The sequence below is a fragment of the Symsagittifera roscoffensis genome, chromosome 10, assembly GCF_963678635.1.
Source record: "Symsagittifera roscoffensis chromosome 10, txSymRosc1.1, whole genome shotgun sequence".
Classification (NCBI taxonomy): domain Eukaryota; kingdom Metazoa; phylum Xenacoelomorpha; order Acoela; family Convolutidae; genus Symsagittifera; species Symsagittifera roscoffensis.
The window spans coordinates 34,052,996-34,065,471 of NC_087071.1; the positions used below are offsets into that span (position 1 = coordinate 34,052,996).

The window sequence follows — 12,476 nt, forward strand, 5'->3', positions numbered from 1 at the left end:
GAAGGTTTTTCCAATCATTTCTTTTTCATTATCTATGTCAAGTGAGGTAACTGAATTGATAGACTTACAAGTTCTCTTGTTGGTGAATGTTGCGTATTGTTTTTGTGAAACTTCGATTCCGACTTTTGGTAAATTGTCATTTCCCAAGATATTTCTTTCATGACCTTGAGTTAGGAAGAAGTGACATTCCTTGTGGGACCATCCATTTGAGAAAATTGGGACAATTACTTTTCCAGTGATATTTATTGCATTGTTCGTAAATCCACAATAGAGTATATTTTCACGTAGGGGTCTCGTAGTTTCAACTCGTGTAACACATTCTGTTTAAGGAAGCTTACAGGGCTTGCTGAATCCACCTGTATATTGAGAATTACTTGGTTTTCATTTCCTAAGCCGATGTTTAGTAGTTTCTTCAGTTCCTTTCCTTGATCGTCGTAGATAGTTGTTACGTTTAATACAGAGTAGTCATCGTTATCGCTATGTCCAGACTCTGACCATGCGTTGATTACTCCACAGCATTCTCTATTGGCGTGGTCAATATGTACATCTGGTTGTTCCGAAGGATAATGATGATCTGTATTATTTACATTAAAAAAGTTAACGGTCATTCTCTCCGTCGGAGAGAATGAAGATAGCAAGGTCAAATTAAGATTAACCAGTTAAGATACTTTAAAGTAATTAGTGAAATAAAACAAATGGTAAGAATCACAACAATAAAGGAGCCGGATCAACTTAGCAGAGTTGAGAGAAGAGGAAAATAACCGAAACGATGACCAGAAAAGAGCGTTCGGGGGTCACTTTTGAGTAAAGATACGCTTTACTCAATATACTCACAAGATACTCACTTTTGGGTAAAGATACGCTTTACTCAAGATACTCACTTTTGAGTGAAGATACGCTTTACTCAATATACTCACAAGATACTCACTTTTGGGTAAAGATACGCTTTACTCAAGATACTCACTTTTGAGTGAAGATACGCTTTACTCAATATACTCACAAGATACTCACTTTTGGGTTAAGATACGCTTTACTCAAGATACTCACTTTTGAGTAAAGATAGGTATTTCAAGCGCTCTCACCCCGATAACCAAAAACACCCAGAGTGAATACTTTATTTAAGGCTCTCAATCGCGGAATGGCTACAACACTCAAGACAATCAACCCAAAAAGTTCCAGTTAACTTCATTCCCTCTAGCTTGACCAAATTAAGAACAAATTAAGAACAGCGCTGCGCATAAAATCCTCAATTTGACACGCAGTGTTTAGTCCGGATGTTTAACCCTAGATGTTTTTTTATTTGTTTAACCCTAGATGTATATTTATTTGTATTTGTACATTCTAAAATATTCATGTAAAAATCAATTTTTGACCTTGTATGCCAAAGTAATCAGCTGAAGTAATCACGGCACCAGGGAAATGTTAAACTCCTTAGCTGAAATATGGCATGATTCTTCTAGGATTTGAACACAAGAAAAACTGCAAGAGACTTTACTCGCCTTCTCCTCTTCTTTTTCAAGTTTTACGCCTTATGGAAGAGACGTCAAAGTTTGCAATAATTTTGAGGCAAGAAAGTCCCTTTACGACATAACGCAGTTCAGGTTCAAAAAAATTCTCTAAATATTCCACCACTCTGGCACAAGCACAAAACGGAAACCCAATTAGAACAGTCAAAACGGACAGTTGGATTACAGATGGCGATATTCGCCAAAGAAAATATCGACATGCAAGAACTTCTTTGAAACCGCCCAAAGACCCCACATACATCAACGACTCCGCCGCTGGAAGAAGAAATTACAAACGCGACAAACACTCAAGGAGAGCTCGTGCTTATAGAAACCAGGAGATATGGATAAAATTCGTAATTGAAAGGGCGAGAATAGAAGACAAGGGCGTAACAAAAAAAATCTTTGTGAGATACCCACGTTATGAACATTTTTTGTTCCACTTCTGGCATGAGTTTCAGAGTCGACCCGATTTTTGCGCCATTTAGTTTTTTGGTATTGGAGCCACTTTAGCATATGATTTTGAACTTCAAAGCAAATTTTCAAAAAAAAAAGAAACAAAAAATCAAGCCGTGGGAAAAGAATTTTCAGACGTTGATTTTTATAAAATGAAAGAGAAAAAGACGAAACAGATACATGTCTTCACCTCATTATTTAATGGCACTTCAATATCAACAAAACTAAAATCTCTCGTTCAACTTCAGGATCTTCTCCTTTTCAAATAAAATTTTCTGTTCGAGATTTTATCTCAAAAAATTCCGGCCTTTATAAGCGCAGGAGTAAGAAGGGATTGGTTTTTGAATAAAAAAACAATCCATTTCAAAACAAAACCAAAATAAAACTTAACCGAATATATTTTTTTTAGATATTATGGTATTAAAAAAGCTCAAAAAAACTGAATACTAGAGTCTATCAAATTTAAAGCTTCTATATTTCCGGCTATTGTTCGAAGAGCCAACGCAAAGAGATCAAGTTCACATCTTCTCATGATGTTAAGAAACTCATCTAAATCAGAGTGAAGCAATCAAACCCATCTAATCGCAATTTGTTCTTTGATTTAGGAAAAAACAAAGCAAATAAGGAAAAAGAACCATGCTAAGGGTTACGATTTCAAGGAACACTTGATCGTACGACAAAATTGAAGTTCATTTGGCTGAGTAGTTAATCAAAAACAGTATTGTAAGAAAAGGCTTCTCGAGGCGCATATGGCGAATAAAAATGGGTCCTCGAAAAAGTCCCTTTTCCGCAAGATCCCAGGAGATGAGAAAACTTCGAAAGGGGCAAGAAAATTTGGGCTTTCGAAAAGGGCAAGAAAAGGGTGAAACGGTATTTCAATAGTTATTTTCAACGGTGCAATGTCTTTTCTGTACTCAATTTGCATTCGATAGCTGGAACAATTTTGTTTCCTGTGGAAGCAAAAAAAAAACAAATTTCATTTCCACACTTATTTCTCTAAAACAGGCATCAGCTCAAAATCGATACCATGCGTGGTTGTGAAACATTCAATCAAAGTTTTTTGACTTTTTCATGCCGAAAAACTGGAAGCTAGTTTAGTTTTGCGAAAAAAATATCTGAAAAAAAATAAGTTGCCTAATACGGGGAGGAATATAGTATCTTTTCATGGCTAATTTCATTTGCCAAAAAAGGAGATATTTTCCTGCTTACAGAGTTAACTGTTTGTCAGGTTGTCTGCCTGCTGCTATGCAGCCATAATTAAGCTTAAAGACTAGAAGGCTGAACTTTTTGACTTCTGAACCCATTTAAAATCAATTGGGCCAATTTCGTTAACTCCAGGGGTCAATATTTCATCAACAATTTTTCAATTTTTGTGGCTGTTTTTTCCTCTCGATAACCAAAAATTTGTTACCAGATAGCTGAAAACGTTTTAACAAAATTTTTGGAGAAAAATTGTTCGCGCACTTGACAATGGAAAGTAACAACCAATTACTTTCGGTGATAGTAACATATTGTGCTGGTTATTCAATGCTTTTCATGTTTGGTCACAATTTTTTTTAGTTTTTGAGTATTACGCGACAAAAAAATCGCTAACCAGTTATTCGGTTGTGCGCATACGTATCCATTTTTATCAAGAGCAAAATTCAAGGCGTGATAAAAAGCAATGAACAAATATATGCCTTCATTTCATTGATGCACCTTTTATTAACCTAGAAAAATAATAGCCAATTTTAAATCATAACAATCCCAATTTCCGTTATTTGGGAATTGATTGGATTTTTTAAGCATTGTAATTGAACCTACTCATTCTTTGAGAGAACTTAAAATATATATATAGAGAAAATGAGCAAAAGTTTTCTAAAAGTTACTAGACAATGATTTATCATTTGGCACGCGACTTTTTTACAACAAACTTTACACATAAATTAGTTGTGTTTGCTTTCTAGCTACAAAAACCTCCTGCATATATGCAAAGGCGGCTTTAGGGGGTCCCCTTTTGGTACTTTTTAAGAAATCAGTTTTTGGCTGACCGACTCTGAAGTTTCTGAAAGTGCCTTCTGCGCCAAAATTGTGAGGAGAGCGGGCTCAAAAAATGCGGTTTTTCAATCAAAATATATCCGAAAGTTCACAAAAACGCCTTTTTTGACCTGTTTTTTCAAAAATTCTCCTGCGGCGCCAAACATTTCCTGTAAATGAGGTCTGCTAGTGTTCTGGGAGGGGGGGGGGGGGGGAGGGCGCTCAGAACATCCTAGATCCACCCCTGTATATAAATTATGAGCATCAATTTCGTCTTTTCTTGATAGACTAAGATAACCAAAACGTGATCTTGATTTGAGTCTTTTTCCTGTTTCTATTCTGATGAATCTATGGAAAATCGTACTCTGAAAGAATTCAGATAACTAAATGAATACTCAATAGCGAAATCAAAAGTTGAATCACAAACATCTAAGTTTTATTCACCAAGAAAACGGAGGCTCTTTTCAAGACAGAAAAACTAAATGACAAAATGTCAAATTGATGACAAAATCTGAAGTATCGACCTGATAGAGTGACAGATTTCTGACTACTCAAATTGCTTTCGCTTTATTTTTATTCAACTGGTCCTGTTGCAGAAGTAGAAAAAACCAAAACAATTTCAATCTTTTCACTTTAGTTAATCGCCATTGTCACAGTTATCCATGTATAAAATCGGGGAACACTTGCAAAGAAGCTTCCGTTGTTGCAAAATTGACCTGGGGTGTCATTGCGACTTCTTGAATAACTTGCCACACCATATAAACATTTGGGAGTATCACTGCAAAGTTTAAATAAATAGAGAGGGTTGCCATCGTCAAAGTAACAAATATTGGCTCCTTTTTGGCTATTTTTCCTTTTACCATTTTATTATGGAATATCAACTTTTGCATTAAACTTTATTCTTTGAAGTTAGAATTAAGTACCAAGTAATTTTTGTATTTCTGGGTAGTGGTTTTGCTGGCTACTTAGTTTTGATATTCATGAATTTTTATTGACAGTTTTTCATCTGGTGAATTTACTTCACAAGAAACAGACTTTCGCTCAATTTACTTGATCTTCTTCCGTTAAAGAAACCTGAAAATAATAATTCAAGAGGATCTAAATAGGGGCTATAAATTGTTTGATACTCTTCGTCAGAATGATTTAATTCCAATCAATTGTCAACCCTAAAGTGTATCGCAAAAGAATAATTTTGTCCTTAGAAAATATATCTTCTTTTTATGGGAAATTTTGATTTAACAAAAAACTGGTGGCACGCAGAGGTTAAAACAAGGTTTTTCTTAATTCCGTTCAGATTCTAAATTCAGTTTAGACAAATTCCCTTCAATTAATTTAATGATTGCAAAAATGCTTTTTTTTCAAATAATCTACAATAATAGATACATTAGCGAAGCTGTGTAGAGCCCATGTGATCAAAACTTGTTTTTGGGTTGAAAAAATTACCAAACAAATAATGAAAAAGAGCCGTGCCCGGGGTTGCGCTTTCTACGCAAACTTGATCTTCACGACAAAATTGAAGTTGAAGCGGCTGCGTGTTTGATTCGAAAAGACTTTCATAAAAGAAAGCTTCTTGAAGAACATATGGGATATCGTAATGTGTTCTGGAAGTTGTCCCTTTTCCGCATGATCCCAAAACATGAGGTAAGGTTTCAAAAGGAGGAAGAAAATTGGAACATAATGGTAAAATACGTTCACCATTTGATATTTCAGTTGATAACTTTAACAGTGCAATGTCATTTCTGTACTCCCTTTGCATTTTGAACCTAGAAGGAAAAATTTTTTCTGAACTAAAATTTACAAAACAAAATAAAAAACTAATTATTTTTAAATAATTTTAATTCTAGTTAACATGCAATAACTTGAAATTTGGTTGGCTAAAAATTGATACCAACTTAAGCTATGAAACATATTCAATCAGAGTTCATTCATTAGTTCAAGTTGGTCGACTCGAAAGAATTCAAAGCGAGTTGGTTTTCAGTAACATTATGAATAATAATCTCCCTTACATTGCCTGAGAAGTAATGTGATACATTTTTATGGCTCAAACTACTAGCCAAGTGTTAGGTGATTTACAATCTGGATACAGGTTTGCCGGTTTGGTAGAATGTATGCTTGCTGTTATGCAACTACAATTAACGCTGAGTTCTGAATTCTAACAAGTGGGATTGTCTTCCCTTTTATACCCATGTAGAATCTATCACGCCATTTTAGTTTTTTCCGAGGCTGAAATTTTTGCGAACGTTTTTTCTAGTCAATTTTTAGGCAATTTTAAGGGATTTTTCGTACAAATATCACAGAGTCGAATAATCGGATAGCCAAAAAAAAACTGTGTGACATACAGCGCTAGTGGTATTGTCCGTGTAAATCAGTGTGTGATATATTCGGTCAACAAAGGATCTTTTTGTGTACCAGGTAACAAAGAACTACGGCCATCGGGTTATTTGCACCCACCAATCAAATGCCAGCAATTTAAGTTTTAGACTCTTTGGTTGACCTTTGAGTGTATATGCTCAAATGTGATTTAAATAACCTAAAACCTTAATTGCTGACATTTGATTGATTGAACTTCGAGCGATAATGATTTAAAAAATGCCCAGCCGATTCAATTATAGTTCCGACCTTTGTGTTCGGGTGTGTTTTAGTTTTTTTTCTTTAATTTTTCACGCAAAATCCCGCAAAACCAAAAAAATCATCGGACTGAGTTGAGTGATCTATCATATAGAAACGCTTTCATTCGTGATTCGAATTTTTCACAGTGTCGAGGCAAAACCAGTTTAAAATTTTTGAAATTTGGTCTAGTTTCGAGCTAATAAGTTGACCCTGTAGGCTTACAATAGCATATTTAAGCCATGAAAACTTAGTTTCACTCATGCAAAGGTAGTTTTTGGAGTTTTTAGCGCAGTTTTGTGCATCAAAAACTTGAAAATTCAAACTGCTTCTTCAACAAAATTTGGAAAAAAATTTTTGAAGTTTTTGCAATTTTTTTTTGAATTTTTTTCTAGTCAATTTTCTTTACAAAATGTTTTACAGTTGACTTATTTTACTATGCCTCTAAATACGCCTAAGTTCTATTTCTTAATTCAGATCGTTTTATCACAACATACAGAAAAAACTATTCCAACTTTAAAAAAAAAAACTTTGTATTCTTTTAAGACTGTAGTCAGAATATTTTGTGCTGTTTGCGCAGTACCCGACTATCCTTGCTTGCTTTCTGAATTCCTTTAAGTTGAATAGAAGAAGACATACCAAACAAAACTTAACGTCAATATCCATGTTTGGTATGAACTTTTTGCCACATAGTGCTTCAGCGTTTGTCGTTTTTGGTCACAGAAATGCGCTGAGTTTGTGGATCTTGAGCGACAGAAAAACTTTTCGGCGATTCGTTTATTTGGCTGTGCAGATACAGTGCTGATTTAAATTAACCGGACAAAACGTGTTAAACTTGAAATTTAAAACGCATTTTTCTCAAATTGGGTTGGGTTTAGGTGAAAACTTATAAAGACAAAACTTGCTTAAAATTTTAGCAGAATTATTATGGTGTAATTTGTTTTGCGAAATTCGGGCCCAAAATTTTACCCCAAAAATGGGTCATTTTGGCTTTTCTTAGTTAATCAAAAAATACGCCTAAAATACCCAGTCGATCACAGAAAAAACTATATCAAAGTGAGCACCCTACATAGCTCAACAAACTTTAAAGAGGTATATTCTCCAAAACATTGTTTAGGTTAATTTATTTTGTTTGATAGACAAAAAAGGTCGTTTTTGCTATATAAAACACCAACTATTTATTTAAAAACAATTTTTGAACGGTTTGCAAAATTTTTTGGAGATTATAACATTCTTTAAGTTTGTTGGGCTACCTAAGGGGCTCAATTTGATTTAATTATCACAGTGATCGACTGGGTACTTTTTGCGTAATTTTGATTAACTAAGAAAAGCCAAAATGACCCATTTTTGGGGTAAAATTTTGGGCCCGAATTTTGCAACTCAAAATACACCATATTAAATCTGCTAAAATTTTAAGCAAGTTTTATCTTTATAAGTTTTCACCTAAATTTCAAGTTTAACGCGTTTTGTCAGGTTAATTTAAATCGGCACTGTACACAATTATCCTAAATCTTTTCATTCTTTCACAAATGTCACTAAAGAAAATGAAACCTAAAATGGTTGAGTTTTATACCACAGTGTTAGAAAATTGCTAAAACTGGTTAAATTTCCTTTGTTTCAATATTTTGAGGGGAACAAAAGAAGACAGTCCTAACAAAAACTGACGGCGAAATTACCTGTGCGGAATAAATTTTTTCGCCACACGGTAGCGTTGATTGGTCGTCGCTTCAAATAAAAAGTGACCAATTTCCACAGCGATATCGTTGGCTGAAACAAAAAGAAAAATAACAAGATTGACAGTATGCTAGGGTGAAGCCCTTAATGTCCCGGACTGCATTTTAAGGCAATTTAAAGAAAAATATTTGGAAAAATGAAAAAACAAACAAATTTTTTTTTTTTTCAATTTTCACTATTAATTTGGAACGCATTCATCCGCTGCGCTACTAAAAACGCAATATATTTTGCGGGATTCATCCCACGTTTGTCAAATTTAAATTTTTCAAACCGCCAATTTTTTTAAGAAAAAAAAGATTATTTTTTTCTTTAAGCTCTTCGAAAGATTATGTAAAAAGTTATAAATTGTATAAAAAGTCAACAAACTGATCAGATTTAGTTACTAACTGGGGTTGATCTGTCATAGATAATTATCACCTTATGAAATAAAGATACAGAGACCAGTTATCCGTACTCGGAAAAATTTGCTCATGTTAAAAACTGGAGTTTTAGGGCTAGATCAGCGCAAAATTAATGCTAATTCAGGGCTGGAATAGCACTGTAATAACCCTAATAATTTCCAAATTTTCAGACTAGAGAGCATGATTGAAATCAGTAAGGTAATTCGAATAAAATAAGAGCGAGCAAAATTAAGTAGGGAAGGCGATTTCAAGATAAAATTTCTCTATAGATTTCAAACAGTCAGTTTCTCCACTGATTGAAAAAATGTCGACTTTTTTTTCTGTTAACTTATCTATTCTTTTTTGTGGAGAGTACAGTTTCCTAAACAGCTTAGTTTTCTATATAACAATTTTGAATTCGTTTACAAATACAAACCCTGAATGATAGCTGTCAATTTTGACCGTTTTTCAAATTAATTTTTTAGAGAATGTTAAATATACCTCGCGTGAAAAAAGCATTAGTCTCAATGTCTTAACGTTCTTATTCGTCATAAAAAAATTCGATGTACCTTCAAAACTGAGTTATTTGCAATATTGGAGATCAAAAATGGTTGAAAATTTATTCAAGTAGAGGAGAAGTGAATAAACCTCGAGGGCAAAACATAATATCACAAAACTAAAAATTGATTACTAATTTCCGAAAAAAAATTTAAATGAAACTTAAAAAATCTAAGATTTTTTGACATGAATATTTATTCGAGTATTTGGTATGAAAAACGATTTTCAAGATGTTAAATCAAAAGATCAGTCTTTTAATTATACACTTTGCATCAGAAAAATTCTACGATTCATGATGAAAATAAAACCTAAATATGCTATTTATCCCCTAGATATCTTGAAAAGTTCACAAAAAAATTAGACAAAGCTGAATTTTCTCCTTTACCGTTCTTTTGCTGGTTTTGGCGAGTGTTGTAATGTAACTAAATACAAACAGTAAGATAAGATGCAAGAAACTTATTGTTCCGACTTTCGATACGAAAGTAACGGAATATTTGTGCTCGGGGTGGGTTTTTTTTTCTTCAGACAAATTTCGACTTTTTAACTAGCCATTTTTGACGTTTTTTTAAATTAAAAAGCTATAGTTGTCCTGCGTTCAAATATGAAAAGATATTTCACTTGTGATCATTTTTGGTAAAATTATGGGGGTTTAAAGATTGCCATTTTGGCCAATTTGGGACAATAAACGCGCGATATATTTCGCGCTATTAACGCGTAAGCGGAGAGTTAATCAGTCTTAAAATGATTCCAAATTGGTTGAACGAAGCTTATTTGCCATAATTGGTTTGTTACAAGGAACGAAATCTCTCTTTTTGTTTTTTATATGGCGTGTGGCTGGGATGATTTTCATAAAAAATTTCAAATTTCAGAAAAAAATTTCATTTTATTTTATTTCATGTAATTTTTTAATGTCATTACTGCTGCTCCATAAACCTTAAAGGCAGTCGGAACATTCAGGGCTTCGCCTCGATACGAGCAGTCTTGTTAAATTTTACTGAAGTTTTCTAACACACCCAATATCAGTTACAATGCGCATACTTATGCAGTGAAAGGACAAACGATATTGAGTCAATTTGACTTGAAATGATTTCGCTGCTGGATTCATTACTTGGTGCCGATGTAACACAGGAACAATATATTTCGCTGCGAGCGAATGATTAACAAAAATGAGAATGGCAGTCTCGTTAATTGTTGCATACTGCCCGAAAATTTAATTTTTCGTAGAAGTAGAAGTATCGAAGCTTTTGCATGAATAATTTTTTAAATTTTGTTCGCTAGAAAATCCAAATGGGTCTGAATGAAACAATGAATCGATCAGACACATTCCCTCCATTCTCCAAACGTTGGAGTTGAGCCCAAATGCGGGTAGAAACTTACTTTTAGCTGCAAATACGCAATGAGCAGCAGTTATTATCCAAAACCTGTGAATAATTGCAGCTCCACAATAGTTTAGATTGTGTCTAAAAGTGAGTACGGCAAAAAATGGTCTCTCATGTGAGGCATTCCAACCATCCACCATTAAGAAATTCTGACTCCTCGCTGCAGTGGTTGATATTGAGTTTTCTTTTCCGCTAGCTTTAGGAAACAACCTCGCTGAATTTGTTTTGGGAAGCAATAACATTAAAAATAACAAGCCTAAGAAAAATTGAGGATTCATCCGGAACAAAGTATTAAGTATCAAATGATCAAATGTTCGTCATCAAGAAACGCTTTCGAAATATGCCGTCAAAAGCTTAAAAGACTTGAATAGGTAGAAGTTATTTGATATCAAATAGTATCATAATAACTGTTAACTATTTCGAACCATGGCCTTTATGCAAGTAAATATTCAAACACACATTAAACTTTGCATTTCATGATGTGAAATATTGCTCATTACCAGTTCAGTTGTATCAAAATGTCCGAAAAATGATTCGCATTCGGATTCGCATCTGAATGCGAATCCAATATCCGGATTCGCATTTTCAACCTACCACTACTGTTCTTTAGTATAGTTTTTCTAGAAAGCATGTTACATCAGTTGAATCTCGAAATGAGGGAACCAATTTTTAAAATTCAAATCAAGCTTGCAGGACGAGGTCCTCGGCTCATGATTCGACCGAAACGGTTAACGGTGCCATTTTTTAGCCGAAAAATAGCAAAGTCGAGCAAACACTAATGTCTGGCAATTTACAGATGGGACGTGCTGGATTTATACTTCAAACCCTGGAAGTGTATCTGAAAATTCTCAAGTTCAAGTATTGCTCTCATACAAAAACTTCAAACTATTTTGGGGGAACTGTTTTAAGAACTGAAGATTGACACGTTTTTTTAAATGAAATTCAGGTAATCAAATTGAGAACACTGTCATTTTCTCTGCCAGTATTTCATGTTTTCTTAGTATTTCATAGTTTTTGCAAACTGATACCAAATAGGATAAATCTGAAATTTTAACTACAACAAATGGCTACAATAAAGCTTTTGCGACATTCTCCTGTGGTTTTTAAAATGCCAATAAAAACGAATACAAAGTATTTGATCTGACAATATAGTCATACAAATCCCTGATTTGATTTTCTTGTAGGCTTTTGGAAACTAAGACGTTTTATCCGCGAGATACAGGAACAAAATGCGAGTTTTTCAGCTCTTCACCGACAACAGCGGCTTTGCTTCAGATTACCCGGGTCGAGGTGCTCACTTTTGGTTCAGTTTTGACTTTCTCGACCAAAAAAATGTGCTCGACTGACCTGGACTCAAGCAAGGTATGCTTCGAACATCTCCACCAAAAAAATAGCTCGACTTTGCTCGACCCAAGCGAGATATGTTTTGATCGTCTCAACCAATTTCGGGTATGTTTCTATTTTCAATTTAATAAGAGTTATCCAAAAATGAACTATTTACTTTAGGCTTTTCTGTGTAATATCTCAGGTGTTTTTTTTTCAACATTTCAGTGTTATTTGCTCTTTAATTCTTTTGTAAAGATGAACTACTTTTAAAAATTTTATGGTTGCTTTAGTTTTCAATTTGATTCGAGAATGTCACAAAAATTAGTGGATATTTGAAAGAACTTCTCGTTTTTGACGTCGTGTTAACGCGGTACGATCGGCATGTTTCGACCGTGTTCGACTAAATTTCGGCTTGTTTTGACCGTACTCGTAGTATACTAAGACTGTCCTCGCGGTATTTTTTGAGTTTGGGTTTTCGACTCAAACTTCTGTTTGACTCAAACTTCATTTTTTTG

General features: G+C 34.1%; 1 long non-coding RNA gene across 1 annotated transcript; it reads right to left on the bottom strand.

The window, feature by feature from the left end:
• Positions 1 to 4,429: 4,429 nt before the first annotated feature.
• LOC134855520 (uncharacterized) lies at positions 4,430 to 11,048 on the bottom strand. The gene is made up of 4 exons (XR_010164500.1): positions 10,634 to 11,048; positions 8,261 to 8,351; positions 5,448 to 5,740; positions 4,430 to 4,813 (listed from the first exon to the last, which is right to left on the bottom strand). It is a non-coding gene; the product is annotated as an uncharacterized LOC134855520 (long non-coding RNA).
• Positions 11,049 to 12,476: the final 1,428 nt, after the last annotated feature.